We start from the raw sequence: 23,771 nt of genomic DNA on the forward strand, positions 1-23,771 counted from the left end.
AAAATGTCAATATCAATGGCAATGTTACACAAAAGGGCAATTTTATTCAGAATCCCAGTTCTGAACAATGAACACAAATATCTAACGAGTGTGTGAATAAGGAAAATTAGATTCACCCAGGGAAAAGTGGCACTGTGATTGGTTGTTCAATGCAGAGTAGTAAGTCCTGAAACCATATATACACAAAGAAGAAAATAGCACTCCTCAGGTTGTGTGTACGTATATATGTATGTATGTATGTGTGTATCAGTAATAATTTAGGCAAAGGGATCTGATGTTGAGTGGGTGAGTATAGAAATGATGTTTACATTTGGCTAGGTGTGAGAGGCTCAAGGAAGGAAATGAAGAGGAAAAATAATGTCAGTTGATGACACTTGAAAACAATAAAATGTAAATAGAATAGCATATGATATGTAAAGAACACAATGACAATTCTGTTTGGATTTTCTTTCTAACATAACAGATCACTCAACTTCATATATTTTGCATCAGGACAATATGTTACTTGACTGTAATTCATTAGAATCATCTAATATTTACTATGTTATTTTTGTTGAGGACTATTTACTTTTATTTTTCATTACATGTTTTTAAGATTGTTTAAAGTATTTCCATATATACATAGTTTCAATTGAGTAACTCCCAACAACACCCTTTTCCCAATGTTATGGCTTCTGATTATCATTCCTGCCATATAAATTTTGAAAATAAAAAGACAGAGATAAGAAGAACCATAAGAAATTATGGAGAAGTGCTGCATGGAGAGGGGTCCCATTATTCCATCCTGGCCACCCAGCTAGCTTACACCAGAAATAATCACACAAAAACTATATTCATTTAAACACTGCCTGACACATTAGCTCTAACTTCTTATTGGTCAATTCTTACATCTTAATTTAATCCATTTCTATTAGTCTGTGTATTGCCATGTGACTGTGGCTTACCAGCAAGATTGTAACCAGAATCCATCGCAGGCAGGAGATCCATGGCATCTGCCATTCTGCCCTTCTTCCCAGCATTCAGTTCTGTCTACTCTGTCTACCTAAGTTCTGTCTTATCAACTAGGCCAAGGCAGTTTCTTTATTCATTACCCAATGAAAGCAACACACAAACAGAAGGAACTCATACACCATTTCCCCTTTTCTGTTTAAACAAAAAGGCTTTAACTTTAACATAGTAAAATTATATATAGCAAAACTTTTATCAAGCAAGAATTACAGTTACAATATTTATATCTATTTTATCTTTCATTATAACAAAGGAAAACTATGAATATCTCTATCTATTCTTCAACTCTATCAAAGACTTCAGAAGGATATAATATTACCTATATAAACTGGAAGTGCATTATACACAACTTCCAAAACTCTAGAATTGACAGAGACATCTCACTGCCTGGACAGCCACCCATCTTTACTGTTGGGGCATCCATCTTTAGCCTACAGGCCAATAGCATCCAGCAGACATTTCCATGAAGCAGGAAATTTTAAAGACAGTTTTGTCACTTTCTTCTGTGTCCTGCAGAATATCTCACAGACTCTTTCATGAAACAGGAACCCCAAAGGATCATCTCTCCTTTAGGCAAGTTCAGCAGTCTTCTCTCTGTGGGTTCTTCATGTCTAGTTTATGCATCAGTCCAGGCAAGAACAGTTTCTTGCCCAAATGGCTTACTAATTCCATAAGGAGCCTCTTCTATAAAAAGCCCATTTTCCTCTTGAAATAGATTGGTACTGCCAGGAGCAGATGTGTCTCATTGTCATGAAAAGCCCTAAGTTATTAAAACATTTTAAATGCCATAGTCTGTAATCTTTGAAAGATATGAAGAATTCCTACCTAACTGAAATATATATATATATATATATTTACTAACATGACTATAAGCTTGAATATTATCCATGATTATCCATTAATAACCTATATTTCCTAATTCTACATTACATTTTTAAATGAACTGCACAATCACAATACCTTAATCGAGATCAGAAATACACATACATATAACAAAATTGACCTTAAATTTGTATCTATAAATCAAGATTTATACCAATGGAAATTATTTATATCCATATAATAAAATAATAGAGGAATAATTATTAGTTATATTATTGCAAATATGAATAATAAATGATATAAATTATATTTGTTGATATCAAAATATTAGTAATGGTTACTAATAATAAAATCAAAATAAAATAAATCTTTTCCAATTTGATGTCAACCTGAATGGATGATGATAATTGAATTTGATGATGCAGGAATCCTAAGCTAAAGGCACTGCTTAAGGTTGGGCACTCTATTTGTCACTCAGCAGAAATTTAAAGAGTATTGATTTTCTGAGTCAACATGGTTGATTCATTTTGGGGATGTTTATACCATGGTGTGTATTAAACAAAAAGCACAGCTCTTTTATAAAATATCAGGGTCCAAAGATGTTTATTAATTTAAAGATACTAAAATACAAACAGTTTCATTAAAAATATCAAGGAGAATATTGCTGTAGGACATTCTTTACAGGAGAATTTTCATAAACATTTCAGTAAAAAAAAAGTCACTCCTTACGATGCATTTATTGTTCATGAAAATGAATATTTACAACTAGATACTCCTGAGTCATTTTCCACAGTACCTAGAGTTACCTCCAGGAATATATAGGATTACTATATTTAAAAGGCAATGCTAGAAAGTATTTAGGAGTACTTATCACTTGAAGCTTTCAAATTTTGGATATAAAAGAAAGAAAAATGTTTTTGGAAAAGTCATCATTCTGCATTGCCTTAGGAATTAGATAGAGATGGATAGTCAGACAAACAAAGAGAGACAGAGATAGGGAAAGAGAGGAGGAGAAAGGGATAGAGTTGAAATCAGTCAGAATTTAAATATTTGGGACTTTGAGATACACTGAATAAATAATTGATAGAAAGTTCATATATTGAGAAGATATTTATAACAACGCAGGTATTCAGAATATTAAACATATTGGAAAAACACATGTATTCAAAATGTATAGCAAAATCACTAATATTAATAAAATGCAGCTATATAAATGATTTGAAAAGAGGGCTATAAAAATAATGTAATGGAGTAATCATTTAACAAGTTCCTTTATTCCTTCTGATATTACAAAATAAAACTTCCAGTGGAAACCATGACACATGTATGGCAATGTATCTGTCCCCAGTGACTGAGTATTGGCAAAATGCTGGAGGCAATTATATCAAATAGGTGCCTGCCTATTTTCACATTGATCCTGAGCATCAAGCCAAGAAATACAGCAGCTTATTTCTTGTAAGACACTAGTCAGTCAATCATCCACTTGGTTTGAAAAGGTCAGCAGAGAGAAGCATACCATCAGTCTGTAGCTGGATTATGAAGTGGAGTCTCCACTCATTCTTATTGAATGGTTACAGAAAATAAAAGCACATGAAGAAAGAATGAGAGCTACTGTTCATTCCACTGTTATTTTATTTTACTTTTTGGTATTTTTAGATAGGGATTTTCTGTGTAGTTTTGTAACCTGTCCTGCAACTCTCTGTGTAGAACAGGCTGGCCTTGAACTCACAAACATTCACTTGCCTCAATCTGCTGAATGCTGGAACTAAAGGTCTGTGCCACCACCGCTGAACTCCACTGTTATTTTTATATTCCTAAAATTTGGAGAAAATGTACATTCCACGAGTGTCACTAAACAGAAGATTGGGTCATGGGTCAGGAGTGAAGAGAGTGTATGTAGCTAAAGCCCAGGACTATGACCATGAATCTACATAATGTGCCAGCGCTACCCATTTCCTTCCGTACTCGACAATTTGGTTTTTTTTTTTTTTTTTGGTTTTTCGAGACAGGGTTTCTCTGTGGCTTTTGAGCCTGTCGTGATATTTTTTTTTTCTGTGTTCAAATCGCTTGTCATGGATATCTCCAGTAACATGATTTTAAAATTGTTTATTGACGATTTCCCATATATATAAAACATTCTGACAATTCTTTCTCTAATGTCTTCTCTATTCTTTCAAGTATCCTCCCACACCCAACACGTCCTTTTCACATATTATTTATTTTTTAAGTTTATCTGTGACCCAATAAATTTATTCATGGCTATATGTGTTCCGATAGCTTTGAAACTAACACTTGGGCCTTAATGGACCTACAAGTAGAAATAATAGGGCTGGACAATGTTCTTCCTACACCAACCTATCATTGGCTCGTAGACCAGAAATGAAATGTATAATCCCACGAGACACATTCACTTCCATAACCTCCAGCCCATAGGAAATGGCTAGTTTATGTCCAGCGTAAGCAAACATGATTGCTGTGACTAAATATCCAGAATACATGGCACGTTTAACACACAAAGTATGAGAGAAGTGACAGACCAGTCAAAACAAACTTGGGACATTGAGAGAGAGACACACACAGAGAGAGAAACAGAGACACAGAGAGAGATAGAACAAGGAGAAAAGAGACATCTTTTGCTAGTATTGCAAATTTGTATATTAACTATTGAAACAGTGTGGAGAATACATAGTTTTCTGAAACTAAATATGGACCATGTGATTCAGTTATACAGCTCCTTGGAATATGCCCAAATGACTTGATATTCTCCTTAACCTGTATTTTCTCAAGCATATTCATTGCTACTCTATTCACAACAGCTAGAAAACAGCAACAATCTAAATGTTCTACAGCTGTCTAATAGATAATGAAATAGTGATGCATGTAAACAATATTATAAGTATTCCATTGTAAAGAAAATTGAAATCATGACATATGCAGGCAAATGGCAGGAAATATAAAAGATACTACTTATTTAGCCAACCCAGATCTAAAAACTAAATGTGGCATATTAGGTCTCTTCTGTTATTCCTAGTTCCAAATCTTCAGATAAATGTTAAGGACTCACTTGCAAACTTGCACTCATACGCATGAGACAACATTTAGTGAAAATATAGTCAACAAAATTGAAAGAGATGAAGGGGGTACATATTGGAAGGTTTAGAGGGAAGAAGGGGGAGTAGAGAATCATGTAATTTTGCTATAATCTCAAATTTAGAAAAAGTAGAGAAAATAATAGGTTATAATTTAAAGAAAGTGTCATAAAGGACCAACTAATTTTTTATAAAGGGGTCATGATTAATTATGGATTTTCAACAAAAAATACTAAAATTCTAACTGTAGGTTATTCTATGTGTCAGAGAGGGAAGTCCTAGAGGATAAAAAGGCACTCCAGAATCCTGATAGCCTTGGCTGTCCCTAGAATTGGATGACAAGATCCTATGCCTAAGCACAACACAGAACTTGGATTTGATGTGTAAAGAAGTCAACTGGGCAGGAAGGGGCTTTGTTTTATGATACGTAATCATATTTAGAGCAGAGTCTTTTTGCACATTTTGCAGTTTTTTGAACATTATTTTTTATAGAATGTTTCATTTGATTTCATTTCTTTTGATTAATGATACCAGTATTTATTGCCAGGAGACATCTAGCAATATTTTTTTCAGTTAGTTAAACAGTTAAACATTAGTGATATCTCTTGAAGCTCTGTGTTACAACCATCAAATTCAGTGTAATAGAAGAATAAACTACTCAATATATGGAAAGATTTAAACATAGCAAAGGACATATCAATATCTATATATGAAATCCTTTTTTAGTGTTACCAACTTTCTTCTAATAGTGTGGTTGCTTTGGCTCATATAGTCCAGGCTACAATTTTAAATTCACTTAACTGCACAGTATTATACTTAGATTGAGAATTATTTTGAAGCACATTCCATAGTTTTAAATAAATCCTATAGGATATATGCATATGCATTGTGACCTTTACCTACCAGTATAGTTCTGGAGGCAAAACAATTGCTTTAATGCACTCACAGGGATAGATCTTTCTGCCAGGAACACTCAATTAACCACACCAACAAAACCTGACCTTTAGTCTAACTGTATTAATTTAGGAATATGAGATCATATACTGTTCAAAAGGGTAAACGTAGAAATACTGGACAGATCCAAGTTTTTGTCATGCAGAATGATTGGTTGATTCCATGAAACTCCATCTAACTAACTGTATAAAAAGCTTTATCAGTTCAGTTCCTCCACAATCAATATCCTACTTTGAGCTTCTGCAGAAGAGCAAAGGCTGGTACCACCATGGTAAAGTTTCTGCTGCTGGCTTTGGCATTTGGTCTGGCTCATGCTCATGTTGAGGTAAATTCATTTGGTCTGTGAACAGGTTTGATGTTCTTCAACAGCATGTTTTTGTGGATGTGATGTGTCTTTCAGTTTGTCCATGCAAGTCCATATTCATTTCTGACTCATGTGCACTTTTTCAATCAGATTTTTCTAAGATGAAACAAATGAACGAAGGAAACTATGGGTTGAATTTCAGAGCTTAAGAGGCAAGCACATGAGTAATTCCAAAAGGTCTCATGTAACAAATGCTATGTAAATTGAGTCATCATATTACCCTGTGTTATTCTACATCACTAGAACCATACTTTTTTAACTAATAAAGAAAATATTATTGATTTATGTTTCTAGTTATTTTATGTATTCCCAAGGACTGGGATCATAGGTTTGATACCAACTCACATTCTAATGTCCTTTGCTGTTTTTTTTCAGATTGATGGAAACTGGGTTACTGTTGCCATTGCTGCTGACAATGTGAAAAAGATAGAGGAAGAAGGACCTCTGAGAATCTACCTTCGTGAACTTACTTGTAATGAGTCATGTGATAGATTGGAATTGACATTTTATATCAAGTAAGCAAAATGTCAACCATGTAAACTTAGAAGACTATTTACATTTTACAGATTTCATCTTGTTAAATTTATAGGCCAATGTTCTGTTTCTGGTCATGAAATTGAAGGTCTTGTTGTCAGAAATGTGATTATGTTATTCCATAATGGGTTAGCTCTGGACACAACACAGAAATTAGATATTGTGTCCAGTTCCTTTATTGTTTCCTTAGAAATTCTCCAGGTTGGAGGCCTGGGCTTGAATTTCAGGCTTTAATATTATATGCAGGAGATTCTAAGAATATCATTTATATTAATTTAAAAGTATGTGTGAGCATTTGGTTCAAAGACACACATGTTATGTTATTCAGTCAATAATGTCAAAAAAAAGTATTCTATACACATCTTTGATAAATCTAATTTGTAAAGTACTGTATCTGATGCTCTAGATTCAGAGATTCTCTCTCTGCCATTTGGATGACAATGTTCAATGAATGAGTGCGTAACACCATAAGAACATCAAATGCTTTAAATCATTCCGATACTCTAGATACAATTATAAGATTTAGGTTACAAATAAAATCACTTAAAACACAAGCACATATTTCAATGTACTTATTGTTGGACTAAAACAAGAGAATTAACATTAAAAATCATACTCAGTGAATAGTCAAATCAGATAAGGAAGAAATCACAGCCTTTATAAGACTTGTTAAAATTGACTCAAAATAAGTCATGTACATAATTACAAACAGAATGATATTTTCTAAACAAGAATTAGGAAAACTGAGGTAAGCATACATACTTCTCTTTCAGCTCTGTACACTGTTCATCAGGTTCACTATTATACTTGAAGGTCATTAATACTAATTACAATATTTAAAGAATAAAGAATTGTTACTGTTTAATTTTTTAGGGCGAATGGTCAATGTACAAAGACCAAAGTCACTGGGAACAGGCAAGAAGATGGCAAGTACAATGCACAGTGTAAGTATGGGATTTGGGAGCTTTCTCTGAACAAAAGCACTGTGGGTGTGCACATACAAGCTGACACTTCAGACACCCATAGGTACATAAATGTAGAAACACTTTGGTTACTTTGAAATTTATCAACCCTTCCAACCAACTGAGATATGGTACAAAGTCAGAGTACATTGTAGGTCTTCTGAAGTTTACATGGAGAAGAACACTATTACCTAAAGATGTGAGTAATGCTTACAAAACATCTCCAAATAGGTTCCTGCATGAAAATTTACTTCTAGATAAAATCCAGTGTCTTTTCTTTTATACAGTATCTTGATTGTTATTGGACAGCCCTGACACTCACTAATAAGTCTCTCATGCCCCAAACATATTTGCAAACTTATAGCCTCAGGCTATCAAGTACTCATATTATAGGCATTTTCTATCAACCTGGATTAATAGAGGATTAAAATTAACAGTACCATTTTAAAGATTCCTTTTCTCATATTTTGTTAAGATCATAACATTTAGATCGTTGGATGATAACCTCAATTTTGCAAAGCAGTTAGGGGAAAGTCTGCATAAAAATTTCAGACTGACTCAATTTTAAAAATTGCTAAACTAATAGCAACATTGTTCACTTGAATTATAACTGGTGTGCCTTTTGGTTTGATCTTAAATGAATGGAGTGCACATTCTTCGGGAAAGTCTATTATTTCTTAAACTTTACATGGATATTAAAAAGCAGTCCTGTAATTGAAAATATCCAGATCCCAAAATACTTTTATTTCCTTGTGAACAACTTTTATCATTTAATCAGTGTCAGTAAGTATAAATTTCAGACTCTCTCTCTTTCACACAAACACACACATACACACACATACATACACACCTGGAGAGAGATGGAGAGAAAGGTACATGTACATAGAACATTCACACACAGAGACAGACGCATATACACTATGAATGTCAAATAAATTTGACATGTTAATTCTTATAGCTTTTCCATCAATAGTCATACAAGATGAAAACTTTTGTGTCTATTTTTCATTACTACAGTCTCTTTTGCATATATATTCATTTGCTCACCATGTATTACCATGGTATGACACCAAAGTTTTATACTTTTGGGAAATTGATAAGTGATCTTTTAGATCTGGTTGAAAGGGGAAGGAATACCCAACAGAGTGATCTCATAGGTCTTGACATGATGAATTCAGAGAAAAAGGAAAGTATCTGTACCTAGGATTCATTGTCAGGTCAAAATAGTATTATGATGGGATGGGCAAAATTAATTACTATAGGAATATCTTTGCACACATTTGTCATATGATAATGAATCAGAGATTATTGATAGAGTTGTTGTAAATAATAATGTTTAGTCAACAAGTGACATCAAACAAGTAAAAAGATGAGGGACACTCATTTTGAAATGTTTCTGTTATTGCAGTTGAAGGTGACAATACATTTGGACCTGTGTATATAACACCAAAGTTTATAATCTTTGCCAATCAGAATGTGGATAGAACTGGCCAGACTACAAACATGATTTATGTTTATGGTAAGAATGGTAGAGGGTTTTTTTTAAAAAAAATAGTAAGAAAATTATCATCCAGCAAATAAGGATCAAGTCAGATTCACCCTCCAAATACAGTACCATGGTATTTCCAAACTCCCATGCACTAAATAACAATCTGATTGCTTTGTGGACCAACTTTTAAATTATATTGTAATTTGAGTATCACGGTCATTGAAGATTTGGGGTGATGAGTGAGGTCATTGGAAGTGTTTATGTTCATATTTCCTCACAGGAAACGGGAACACATATTTTTCTAAAGTTCAAACCATTTTGAGTGTCTTTTGAAAAAGTGTGTACTAAATTAAAACATAAACTCTAGGTTATAGACTTAGAAGAAATGTGAGAATTCCATTGACAGGCATCCATGACTCTCTAGGGTCATGTTTTTGAAAGTGGGTAGAATTGAGATGAGTGAACTCTCTAGAGAAGTTTTTTTTTTTTTTGATGTCATGGAATACTGAAAAGTGATGTCATACCACCATTTAGACTTTATTAAATGTGTTCATGGAATTTGGGGAAAATTATTATTGCCTGTATTGACCCACCCAGGATAGATGAAATTGGAGTAGTTGGGATACCAAGGAAGCAATGTAATTTCTGAAGAATTCTACTGAACCTATCTTTAACATTGTCAATTATACAATATAGGAAAAGGTAACCTTTAACTCCTGAACAATATGAAAAAATTGAGGAATTTGCTAAGGTCCAGAACATTCCAAGAGAAAACATTCAAGATGTTCTGGCTACAGGTAACCTCAGTGTTTATTATTATGGCCATAGCATTTCTAAATACATAGATACATATTTATTCATATATATATATATTGATTTATATTCATAAATATATAAGTATATAAACATACTTAGTCTATCTATCTATTTATCTATCTAGTCATTAAGTTTCTGATTTGGAATAAATCAAGTCATATGCAATCTTTCAGTTGCTTTTTCCAGAAATAATCCTTGTGGAGCTGTTCTAATATTCATATGAGAACATTTATGTCACTCCTTACCCCATACATATTCTTTTACAGATCATTGTCCTAAATAATGATCTTCTTTAGGTGAGTAGAAACAAAAGCATTGACTAACCATCTTGATATTTCAATAGATTTGTGTTTATTACATAAAAAAATGAAAAAGTATGTTACGAAGGAAAAAAATGAACTCAAATTAGGCAAAATTAAGATAGAATATTAATTGTCTTTTAAGGCTGAATATCTTATAGTTACAGAAATAAATGATAGAATATGTTAATTTATATATCATATGAAGGACTTTTATCTTTTTCAGAATTGCTAAAATTTTTATATTGAGGACTATTCCATCAATTTAATGTATCTTGTATTTGACAAATAATTCTTTCTTTATGACTGTGGGCTATTATTTGTCACAGTTTTCTACATGTATTATTTGTAAAATAATGTTGATGTTTTCAGAATATTCTTTGAACCCTCTCAATATAAATTTTCATGTATGTCACAGAATGTCATTATTCTCTGTTGAAAGTACTCCTATAGAATCCCAAGTGCAAGGTATTGGTGACTTCTAAGAAAGAAACTGTTTATGTACAATCCATTCTCTATACTCTGTATTGCTATATTTAAGTTTGCATTCATACATTCTTAAGGACAAAAAAATTTTCCTGCTCAATCATGTTTTAATTTTTGCTTTCATGTCTGCACAGATGACAACAGAATCAGAACTATGCATCATATTCTCTTGACCATGGAATCAGTATCACATCCAAATCACCATTTCTTGTTAAACGGATTTTTCCTTAACCTGTTAAGTCTGGATAAAACATACCAAATTGCTGACTTACCTTTTCTTTCCCTTTTTATGATCTATGATCTCTTCTTACCTTTTGAATGCATAAATAAAATGTTTCAAAAAGCAATAAATATGTTTTGTAAAGCATATATTTTTATGTGTTCTTAAATTTGGTTTGCCAGTATTTTTTTTTGAGGATTTTTGCATCGATTTTCATGAGCGAGAGTGGTCTGTAATTTTCTTTCTTGGTTGAGTCTTTGTGTGGTTTTGGTACTAGGGTAACTGTAGCTTCATAAAAAGAGTTTGACAGTGACTCTTCTGTTTCTATTATGTGAAACACATTAAGGAGTATAGCTCTTCTTGGAAGTTCTGGTAAAATTGTGCATTAAAAACAACTAGTCTTGGGCTTTTTTAGTTTGGGATTTTTTTTTGACAGCTTCTATTTCCTCATGACTTATAGGTCTATTTAAATTGTGCACATAGTCTTGATTCAATTTTGGTATATGGTATTTATCTAAAAACAATCCATTTCTTTTACATTTTCCAACTTTGTGGCATATAGGCTTTTGTAGTAAGGCCTACTGATTCTCTGAATTTCCTCAGTGTCTGTTGTTATGTCCCCCTTTTCATTTCTTATCTTGTTAATTTGATGTTCTCCCTCTGCCTTTTGATTAGTTTAGATAGCGGTTTGTCAATCTTGTAGATTTTCTCAAAGAATCAGCTCTTTATTTCATTGAGTCTTTGGTTTGTTTTCGGTGTTTCTATTTTGTTGATTTCTGCTCTCAGTTTGATTACTTCTAGTTTTCTATTCCTCCTGGGTGAGTCTGCTTCTTTTTTTCTAGATCATTTAGCTGTGCTGTTAAGTCTCTAATGTGAGCTTTCTCCATTTTTTAATGAGGGCACTTAGTGGTATGAACTTTCCTCTTAGCACTGCTTTAATCGTGTCCCATAGGTTTGGGTATGTTGTGTCTTTATTTTCGTTGAATTCAAAAAAGACTTTAATTTCTTTCTTTATTTCTTCCCCGACCCAGGGGTGGTTCAGTAGTTGACTGTTCAGTTTCCATGAGTTTGTAAGATTTCTGGGGTTAAAATTGTTGTTAAATTCTAACTTTATTCCATGGTGATCAGATAAGACACAGGTGGTTACTAAATTTTTTGTATGTGTGGAAGTTTGCTTTGTTACCGAGTATATGATCAATTTTCGAGAAAGTTCCATGAGATGCTAAGAAGAAGGTATATTCTTTCCTATTTGGGTGGAATGTCCTATAGATGTCTGTGAAGTCCATTTGATTCATTACCTCCATTAGTTCTCTTATTTCTCTGTTAGGGTTCTGTCTAATTGACCTGTCCATTGGTGAGAAGTCTCCTACTATTAGTGTGTGGGGTTTGATGTGTGTTTTGAGATCTAGTAATGTTTCTTTTACATATGTGGGTGCTTTTATATTAGGGGCATAAATATTCAGGATATTCAAAAAAATTATTCATTACGATCAAGTAGGCTTCATCCCAGAAATGCAGGGCTGCTTCAACTTATGAAAATCTGTCAATGTGATCCATCATATGAATAAACTTAAAGAAAAAAACCATATGATCATTTCTTTAGATGCTGAAAAAGCATTTGACAAAATTCAACACTTCTTTATGATAAAGGTCTTGGAGAGATTAGGGATACAAGGACCATATCTAAATATAATAAAAGCAATATACAGCAAGCCAACAGCTAATATCAAATTAAATGGAGAGAAACTCAAAGCCATCCCACTAAAATCAGGAACACCACAAGGCTGTCCACTCTCTCCATATCTCTTCAATATAGTGCTTGAAGTTCTAGCAATAGCAATAAGATAACATAAGGAGATCAAGGGGATTCGAATTGGAAAGGAAGAAGTTAAACTTTTGTTTTTTGCAGATGATATGATAGTGTACATCAGTGACCCCAAAAACTCTACCAAAGAACTCCTAAAGATGATAAATACCTCCAGTGATGTGGCAGGATACAAGATCAACTCTAAAAAAATCAGTAGTCCTCCTATAAACAAAGAATAAATAAGCTGATATGGAAACCAGACAAACATCACCTTTCATGATAGCCACAAATAGCAAAAAAATATCTTGGCATAACACTAACCAAGAAAGTAAGAGGCCTATTTGGCAAGAACTTTACATCTTTGAAGACAGAAACTGAAGAGGACACCAGAAAATGGAAGGATCTCCCATGCTCTTGGATGGGTAGAATCAACATAGTAAAAATGGTAATCTATAAATTCAACGCAATCTCTATCAAAATCCCAACAAAATTCTTCACAAACCTTGCGAGAACCAATCATCAACTTTATATGGAAAAACAAAAGACCATGGATAGCCAAAACAATCTTATGCAATAAAGGAAGTTCCAGAGGCATTACCATCCCTGACTTCAAACTCGAATACAGAACTACAGTAATGAGAACAGCTTCATATTGGCATAAAAACAGAAAAATCAACCATTGGAATCAAATTGACTACCTGGTTATTAAGCCGCAACCTATGAACACCTGATTTTCGACAAAGGAGCTAAAGGATACAATAGAAGAAATAAAGCATCTTCAACAAATGGTGCTGGCATAACTGGATGTCAGCCAGTAGAAGAATGAAAATAGATCCATATCTTTCACCATGCACAAAACTCAAGTCCAAATGGATTAAAGACATATATATATATATATATATATATATATATATATATATATATATATATCTGACCACACTGAACCTGATAGAAGAGAAAGTTGGAAGTAGCCTGCAAAAATGGGCACAGGAGACCTCTTCCTACGTATAACCCCAGTAGCACAGATAATAAGACTAACATCGAATAAATGGGATCTCCTGAAACTGAGAAGTTTTGTAAAGAAAAGAACACTGTCATTAAGACAAAAAGGCATTCTACTGAATAGGAGAAGATCTTTACCAACCCTGCCACAGACAAAGGTCTGATCTCCAAAATATATAAAGAACGCAAGAAACTAGACATTAAAATTCTAATTAACCCAATTAAATGGGGTACAGGACTGAACGGAGAATTCTCAACAGAAGAAGTTCAAATGGCCAAAAGACACTTAAGGTCATGTTCAACATCCTTAGTGATCAGGGAGATGCAAATCAAAACCACTTTGAGATGCCATCTTATACCTGTCAGAAGGCTAAAATGAAAAATACCAATGATAGCCTATGCAGGAGAAGATGTGGCGTAAGGGGAACACTCATCCACTGCTGGTGGGAATGCAAACTTGTGCAACCACTTTGGAAATCAGTGTTGTGGATTCTCAGGAAATTGGGAATCAACCTACCTCAGGATCCAGATATATATATATCCAAGAGATGCCAAATCATTCTGCAAAAGCATTTATTTAACTATGTTCATAGCAGCATTATTTGTAATAGCCAGAACCTGGAAACACCTAAATGTTCCTCAATAGAAGAATGGATAAAGAAAGTGTGGAATATATACACATTACAGTACTACTCAGTTTTAAAAAAAAAATGACATCTTCAATTTTGCTTGCAAATTGATGGAAATAGAAAACACTATCCTGAATGAGATAACCCAGACTCAAAAAGATGAATATGGTATGATCTCACTTATTAGTGGACTCTAGCCATAAACAAAGGACATTGAGCCTATAGTTAACAAGCCTAGAGAAGCCAAATAACAAGGTGGACCCAATGAAAAACATATATTGTTCCTCCTGGATATTGGAAGCAAACACGATTACAGGGCAAAAGTTGGGAGCATGGGCGTAGTGTTATGGGTGGTATTGGGGATGGGGAAAAGGGAGAGGGGGAGCAAGAAAGGAGAAGGGAAAGACTGGGGAGAGCATGGGGGAGTGGTAGGTTGGAGATGGAGGAAAGGTGGATATAGGAGCAGGGAAGACGATATCTATATTAAGGGAGCCATTTTAGGATTGGCAAGAGACTTGCTCTAGTGGGGATCCCAGATGTCCACGGGGATGTCCCCAGCTAAGTCCTTGGGCAGTAGAGGAGTGGGTGCCTGAACTTGCCTTGACCCACTATCACACTGATGTTTATCTCGAATATCACCATAGAATCTTCCTCCGGTGATGAATGGAGATAGAGACAGAGACCCTCATCAGAGCAACAGACTGAGCTCCCAAGGTACATTTGAAGAGCAAAAAGAGTGAGAAGATGAGCAAGGAAGTCAGAAACAGGAGGGGTTGTTCCACCAACTGAGGCAGTGTGCCTGTTCTAATGGGAGCTCACCAGATCCAGTTGGACCCGGACTGAAAGAGCATGTGATCAGACCAGATTCTCTGAATGAGGCTGCCAATGGAGGCAGTCTGAGAAGCCATCTATAAAGGCACTGGAACCTGTTTCTACTGCATGTACTGGCTTTTTGGGACCCTAGTCTGTTTGGATGCACACCTTCCTAGTCCTGGATGGAGGGGAGAGGCCCTTGGACTTCCCACAGGGCAGGACACCCTGCCCTCTCATAAGGAGGGAGGGGAAGGGAGGAAGGGGAGTGGGTGATAGGGAAGGGAATGAAAGGAGGGGAGGAAGTGTAAATTTTTGAATGGAAAAATAAAAAATAAAATAAAAAAGTTGTTTTGTAAAGGATCTCAACCAAAAACATGTATACGTTCACTAAGCTAATTAAAATAATCACTCTGGTTTAGTAACTGATATCTGTATTACTAAAATCTATCAGAATAATTAGAAATGTCACAATTACTGGTGAAGGATGGGCACAGGCACTACAGAAGTGAATTGTATGTTGTGCTTCATATTTACTTTTAGCTGAAAATTATGATTTGCAGTTGAATGATCCTTATACACTAAAAGATTGCACAGAACAAAATTTTGATGTCTCTCTTCATGATCCACATTATTTAAAAGAGGGGAAGAAATATGTTTTCAAAAGTCCATCTGAGAAGATTATCTTTTGTTAAATGACTTCAGTAAGCAAGTGAATCAGGATATGCTTAAAAGGTGTACATACGTATGAGTCATTCTCATTGAAGAATAAATTCCTGAGAATTATCTTCCAATACCAAGTCCTGTGAATATGCATGTGTTTATTACAGTTTTCTTTTTGTTTAACAGTAATTCCTTAGAGTATAGTTTAGGGATAAGTCCCGCCCCTTAGGGGGCGTGTTCGCCTCAGGCTAATGTCTGCCTATAAATTTGGCAAGTGTGCTCCAAGCTGTCTCTTCTGCTTTCCTGGTCTCCGTGGGAACGGTGGTTCTGTAAGTCTATTTCTACATTAAAACTATATATATTTTTACAATCTGTCTGCATTCGTTTATGCCGCTACATTTTGGCGTCCAACGTCAGGCTATTTTGCCCCCGACTCAAGCGGGTAGCCCACTAGCTAACACAGCACCCTCCCGGGTGCTGTTTTTCAGTTCGTGACTCCGGCCCCAGTGCCGAGTCTGAGACATACTCGGCGACACAGGACCATTCTGCCTGCCTTGGCTAAGTTTTGCAGCGGAACTCCACTGCCTGAATTAACAGAAGCTCAAGTACCTGCGGTTTTGCAACAAAAGCTGCCACAGAGTCAGATTTGGTCTGATATAAAGTGACTTGGCCAGGCAGTGGTGACTGACGCACGCTTTTGATACCAGCACTTGGGAGGCAGAGACAGGCGGATCTCTGTGAGTTCGAGGCCAGCCTGGTCTACAAGAGCTAGTTCTAGGACAGGCTCCAAAAACACAGAGACCACCACTGGCAGGAACCGATCATTGCAGGTAAAAAATTTTTCTTTTATAAATAAAATGTCTGAACACATTACTGTTCAAGAATTTAACAGTTTTTTTTAATTGTACCATGTGGGAGATTTTACAAGAGGTGTCTATCACCCCACATCTATGGATCCTTCTGGGATTCGTAGTTTTCATTGGCACCAAATGGTTTGATAATAGAAATATGATAAAGTCTTTACGAGACGAATCCAGGATTCTTAAGGCAGAGATTGAACGCTTAAAAACAATTGAGAATGATAACCATCTTCTCAAGAATCAGTTTGAAGTTCTCCAGGCTGATAACAATCTTCTCAAGAATCAGTTTGAAGTTCTCCAGGCTGATAACAATCTTCTCAAGAACCAGTTTGAAGTTCTCCAGGCTGATGTTAAGGAGAAATTCATTACTATGGAAGAGGGAACAGCTGATCTGGACCATAAGATTCAGTCCCTTTCTGTAGGAAATGAAACATTAACTGAGAGAATCAAAACTGCTGAATGTGACAATCGGATTTTGTCTAAAGCTTATGACAGATTGACGGAAAGATTGTCAATACAAGAAGGCATGGTTTATGCCATAAAAATTATGTCCAAAGATGAGATGTCATCTCTAACGGACAAACTTCATACTTTAGAATCCTCAATGAAGGCTTTGGAACATAATTCTGGACAGGAGATTCAGACATTGCAGAAGGCAATGGTGAATAGAATTGAAAAGATTGAGGAATTTCTAAATTCTGATGAAGAAGAGCAAAGGGTAGAAAGGCAAATTTTAACTACATCTGTGGGTAAGTCTCTCCGGGACAATTTCCACAAAGTTCTACCTACAGCTCTACCTGCCTTTCCAATAATAACAACAGAGAAGGTGATTGGTTCCAAAAACCCTAGGGTCATCAAGGAGGATACATGGGAGCCTGTCCGTATGAATGACCTCAAGGAAATTAAACAGGCTGTTATGACTTTTAGGATGCAAGCCTCTTTTGTTAAAGAGATGATAAGATCTTGGGCCACAACAAGCAGAGCAACCCCCTCGGACTGGCTCCAGCTGAGTTCTGTGGTACTCGAGAGTGGACCGCAATTGAAATGGAAATGCTTATTCAGGCAAGAGGCTAGACTTTTAGAACAGCAGGAAAAAGCAAAGGGAATTGACATTTCCCTAGATCAAATTCTAGGTGAAGGGCCCTCTTCCGATCCTCAGGAACAAGCTAATTTGGATGAAAACACACTATCCATGTGTACTACAGCAGCCTTAAGGGCTTGGGACAGGGTACAAGACCCAGGACAGAGAATGGAATCATTTGTCAGAGTTAAACAGGGTCAGAGAGAACACTTTAGTGACTTTTTACAAAGATTAACTAAGGCTGTACAAATAGGGATATCTGACCCAGAAGCAAGACGTATAATGATTGAGTCTTTGGCTTATGAAAATGCAAATGTGGAATGCAAAAGGATTTTGGGGTCCTTTAAAGCTCAGATCAGCGCCTTTGGAAGAATGGATCTTGCATACACTCAATGTTGATACATTTGATTATGGCACTGAAGCATGGGTAGAAGAAGCAATTTCCAATGGTAAAAGGAGACACCAGAATACCAAATGTTTTAATTGTGGCAAAATGGGTCATATGAAAAGGAATTGTAGACAACGGATTTTCAGAAATAATAATAATAATGCATCTTTCAGAAATAATAATAATAATGCATCTTCTAGAAATAACAGAAATAGGAGGACTCAGCCTTCAGGTTTATGTAGAAGATATGGAAAAGGCAGATACTGGACGAATGAATGCAGGTCTACAAGAGATAGACAAGGCAACCTGATACAGTCAGGAAACGTGAGAGGGGGGGCCTCACAGGCCCCCATGGCAAACATGGTTCAGTCATATCCAGTTTCTGCAGAGAACGTGCCTCATCATGACAATTAGGAAGCCCCATGCCTACTGTTACAAGCAATAATGATCAGAAAGATAAGTTACGTGTGTTTTGGCAAACTTCTATAAATGATCAAAGACCTAAACTGATAGTGTGTGTAAATGGCATTTTTATTACTGGCCTGCTGGACACAGGTGCTGATGTAAGTATCATTACCCCAGAATCTTGGCATCCATATTGGCCTCTTCAGAATGTCAATGTTCAGCTCCTGGGAATTGGAACCCTATCTCGAGTAAGGAAGAGCACGAGATGGGTTGAATGTATAGGGCCAGGGGGACAAATAGGAAAATTAAAGCCATATGTAGCCAATATCGCAATGAATTTATGGGGTCGTGACCTATTACAACAATGGAATACCGAAATTAACATTCCTGCTAAATCTAGCGCCTATATTTCTGAGAATAATATTAAAAGATATTACAAACGGAGAAAACCGGCCATTCGGGCTGTATAAGAAAAGCAATTGATGTCCCTTCAGCGATACCAACAGCCTTGCCTCTAAAATGGTTGACTGAGAAACCAATATGGACAAAGCAATGGCCTTTAGCTGAGGAAAAGTTACAGGCTTTAGAACAGCTGGTACAAGAACAATTAGATGCTGGACATATAGAAGAATCTACCAGCCCTTGGAATTCTCCTGTATTTGTGGTTAAGAAAAAAATCAGGTAAATGGAGAATGGTGACAGATCTCAGGGCCATCAACAAGGTTATTCAACCTATGGACCCTCTGCAATCTGGAATTCCTTGGCCCTCTTTATTACCAAAAGGATAGCCTCTCATAGTTATTGATTTAAAGGATTGTTTTTTCACTTTCCAAAAGAAGATAGAGAAAAATTTGCCTTCACAGTGCCTACTTATAACAATTCTCAACCTTCGAGGAGGTACCACTGGACCGTTCTCCCCCAGGGTATGTTAAATAGCCCCTCCCTGTGCCAATATTTTGTGAACCAACCATTGCAAAAAATATGCAAGAAATTTTCCAGATCTATAGTATACCATTACATGGACGACATCTTGTTATCCGATTCAAACATGGTTACCTTGAACAGACTGTTTGAAGAAATAAAGATACTTTTACCTAAATGGGGATTGCAAATTGCTCCTGAAAAGATTCAGAAGGGAGATTCTGTTAATTATTTAGGTTATAAAATAGGTTTGCAAAAAATTAAGACACAAAAAGCACAAATTAGGAGAGATAGCCTACAGACTCTTAATGACTTTCAAAGACTGTTAGGAGACATTTCCAGTCTACGACCAGCTATTGGAATAACACCTGATCTAATAATTCATTTGAACAAAACTTTGGATGGTGATAAAGATTTAAACAGTCCCAGAGAATTAACAGCTGAAGCAGAAAAGGAACTGACAATGATTGAGGAAAAATTACAACAGGCACATGTGGACAGGGTGAATCCAGAGCTTGATTGTATTCTCGTCATACTACCATCAAAAATTTCTCCTACAAGAATTTTAATGCAGAGAGATGATATTATTTTGGAATGGATCTTTTTACCACATAAACCAAGTAAGAACCTGAAAACTTATGTGGAAAAAGTCTCTGAGTTAATTATAAAAGGCAAGCTGAGACTTCGTCAACTAGCAGGCATAGACCCAGCAGAAATTATAGTGCCTTTCACTGATGATGAACTAAAGAAATTATGGGAAGATAATGAACCATGGCAAAGAGCTTGTGCTAATTTTTTGGGAAACATTAATAACAACTATCCAAAAAGCAAGAGGCTTTACTTCATATAGAGAACTTCTTGGATTCTTCCTCGAATCGTCCCTGATGCTCCAATAACTGGAGCCCGTACATTCTATACTGATGCCAATAAATTAGGGAAGGCAGGTTACAAATCAGAAGACTTGGATAAGGTGGAACAAAGTCCGTATAATTCTGTCCAGAAGGTGGAATTATATGCCATTCTTATGGTGCTAAGGGATTTTAAAGAACCTATTATATAGTTACAGATTCACAATACGCAGAAAGAGTTATTTTACATATTGAAACTGCTGAATTTATACCTGATCATACTGAACTAACCTCATTGTTCCTCCAGGTTCAAGATTTGATCAGGAACAGGCTTTGCCCTATGTACATAACACACATCCGATCCCATACGGGTCTGCCAGGTCCTCTAGCACAAGGTAATGCAGAAATTGATCAATTATTGATTGGTAGTGTGCTACAAGCCTCTGAATTTCATAAAAAACATCATGTTAATAGTAAAGGTTTGAAGAAAGAGTTTTCAATTACATGGCAACAAGCTAAGGAGATTGTAAAGAAATGCCCTACTTGCTCTTTCTATAACCAAACACCACTGCCTGCAGGGGCTAATCCAAAGGGCACCCAAAGGAATGAAATCTGGCAGATGGATGTGTTCCACTTTGCAGAATTTGGCAAATTAAAATATGTTCATCACACCATTGACACTTATTCAGGCTTTCAGTGGGCAACTGCTTTAAATTCAGAAAAAGCTGATTCAATAATCACTCATTTATTAGAAGTTATGGCTATCATGGGTATACCTACACAAATAAAAATGGACAATGGTCCTGCTTATGTTTCTAGGAAAATGAAACGGTTTTTTGATTATTACAATATCAAGCATGTTACAGGTATACCATACAATCCTACAGGTCAAGCAGTCATAGAAAGATCAAATCGAACTATAAAAGATATGTTGAACAAACAGAAAGGGGTGGAAAACACCCCCAGAAATAGGCTACATAATGCTTTGTTAACCTTGAATTTTCTCAATGCTAATGAGAAGGGAACAACGGCTTCAGAAAGACATTGAATAATGGAAAAGTCTACTGAACTAAATCAACCAGTTTATTTCAAGGATGTGCTGACCTCACAATGGAAGCCAGGATATGTGCGACAGAGGGGAAGGGGTTTTGCTCTTATCTCCACAGGTGAGGAAATATTGTGGATACCATCAAAATTAATAAAGGTTCGGTTTGAAGAAGAGAAGCCACTTGGAAAAGATAAATAACAATTCTTTCATAAGGATGGCGAACATACTGATGGTAAGAAATATAGATAGGTTGGAGGCAGGGTTCTTTTCTTATCTCCACAAGAAAATACTCATCTTCAAAGAAATTGAGGGACCCTGAATATTTAATTACTGATGGATGGGCACATTTTGTAAGTATTAATTTTTATTTATATGTCTTATTAAACATTTCTTTATAAATGTATAGAGCTGGTTTTGAAGTTGGACTCTGGCTCAGTCCCTCTCCAATTCCAAGCCTGTTAGTAAGAGAAAAACCCAGAGTTTCTGGAGTTTCTGTCTCATGTCAAGAGCCATGATATGGGACAGAAAGAAATATGAGTTTAGAAAACATCTTTGCTTTTCTTCATATCTATCATGCCTTTCATTGAATATATATATGTATGTCTATATATGTCTATATGATTAATGTTTAAGTTTTTTACAATGAACAATGAGTTTTTCCTAAAGTGACATTTGAAGTTTCCAGGAAGAAGATGGGGCCCCACAACAACAACTCTACCTGGTTGATATGACGTCATGATACTGATAGCGCTACTACAAGACCTGTTTTGGATACCAGCTGCACAAGACGATCCCAACTTGGTTAGTTGAAATGGTGCACATCTTGTACAACATTCTGGACAGACCTCCACAAAATACTCAGAGACTATTTGCAATTTTAAAAGACATTGATCTTGAAATTTAACCATCATTTTACTTTCACAGGATCCCCCAGAATGAACGTCGCCCCCATGACAGCTGGAAGTAATTCTAGAGGACGACGTCCCCTCTCCCAGTAAAGTTTACCCCTGGGTTTAGGGACATCATTTAGGGGTTGGGAGGTTGGGGGAGGAATTTTATAAGCTCAGGGATCATTTTGAAAAAAAAAAGAGAGAATGATGGAATAATAGATTTATAATTGTGAGTTACTGCTTTTAGACAAATATATTGGTATCAATTCTTGTATACTGAAACAAAGTTAAATAATATTGACTATTGTATGCATGCATGTTTCTATGTCTGTTTAAAACATTTTTATGTATTGACATATATTGTATTGAAATATATATGGTATATATTTACCATATTGCAATGTACATTTCTACCTCTGATTAAGATACTTATATAATGTTTGTGTATTGATATATATTTGCCATATTGCAATGTATATTTGTACAGTGTTTATATTTGGAGGTCATTATCCTCATTTGTTACACAGTTGTTTATTGTCTTAGTCTTTATGTTAGATAGATATTGAGAATTATATAGATAAGTAGTCATCTAAGTTTGTCATTTATAATCAGACTAATCAGGTTCTTTAGATATATAGAGATTATACTCAGTATAGATAGATAATCTTCAACCTCTTCAAAGAGCTGTAGAAAATGGCCTTTAATCTAACTCAGAGTTTTGTGATAGTGAGACACAATTGCTCCTGGCAACACCACTCTATTCCCGAGAGAATGTTGAGCACCAAAGACACTCCACCTGGAGCCTTTCTATTTGGCAGAACTGGCCTTTGGGCAAAGAAATGCCCATACCGCAACCACTGACACAGATACAGAGCATGCATCAATGGATAAAACAGGACTGTCATATCCTGCCAAAACAGGGTAAGATAGTTTTGAAAAGTTCCTTGCCTTTAATAATGGTATGTCAGTTATGTTAGGCCTTAGCCAAAATTGGTTGACTCAACATTGCAAACGAGACTTTGGGTGATTGCCCAAGTAGTCAGTTGTCTCTGTCAATTGTTGCACATTTTGGATATATCTCGTTTGTTGAGTAGTGTTTATTCCCTTCTCAGATCTTTGACACAGTTGAAGATTATATCATTGTAGTTACTCTTTACATTATTTGGACTCCTTGAGATAGAATGTTTAGCAAAGCTTTTGTTCTCAATACTGTTTGTTATATTTATTATTTGTTGTTATTGTATGTAGTTTATTTGGTTTAGTTCTGTCTTATTTAGACAAAAAGGGGAGATGTAGGGATAAGTCCCGCCCCTTAGGGGGCGTGTTCGCCTCTGGCTAATGTCTGCCTATAAATTTGGCGAGTGTGCTCCAAGCTG

At 35.6% G+C, this 23,771-nt stretch overlaps 1 pseudogene; it reads left to right on the forward strand.

Annotated features, from left to right (window-relative positions):
• The first annotated feature begins 6,141 nt into the window (after positions 1 to 6,141).
• On the forward strand, positions 6,142 to 10,321 carry LOC121444682 (annotated as a pseudogene).
• Positions 10,322 to 23,771: the final 13,450 nt, after the last annotated feature.

The sequence above is a fragment of the Microtus oregoni genome, unplaced genomic scaffold, assembly GCF_018167655.1.
Source record: "Microtus oregoni isolate MIOR12 unplaced genomic scaffold, Mior012 000137F_ref0000512, whole genome shotgun sequence".
Lineage (NCBI taxonomy): Eukaryota > Metazoa > Chordata > Mammalia > Rodentia > Cricetidae > Microtus > Microtus oregoni.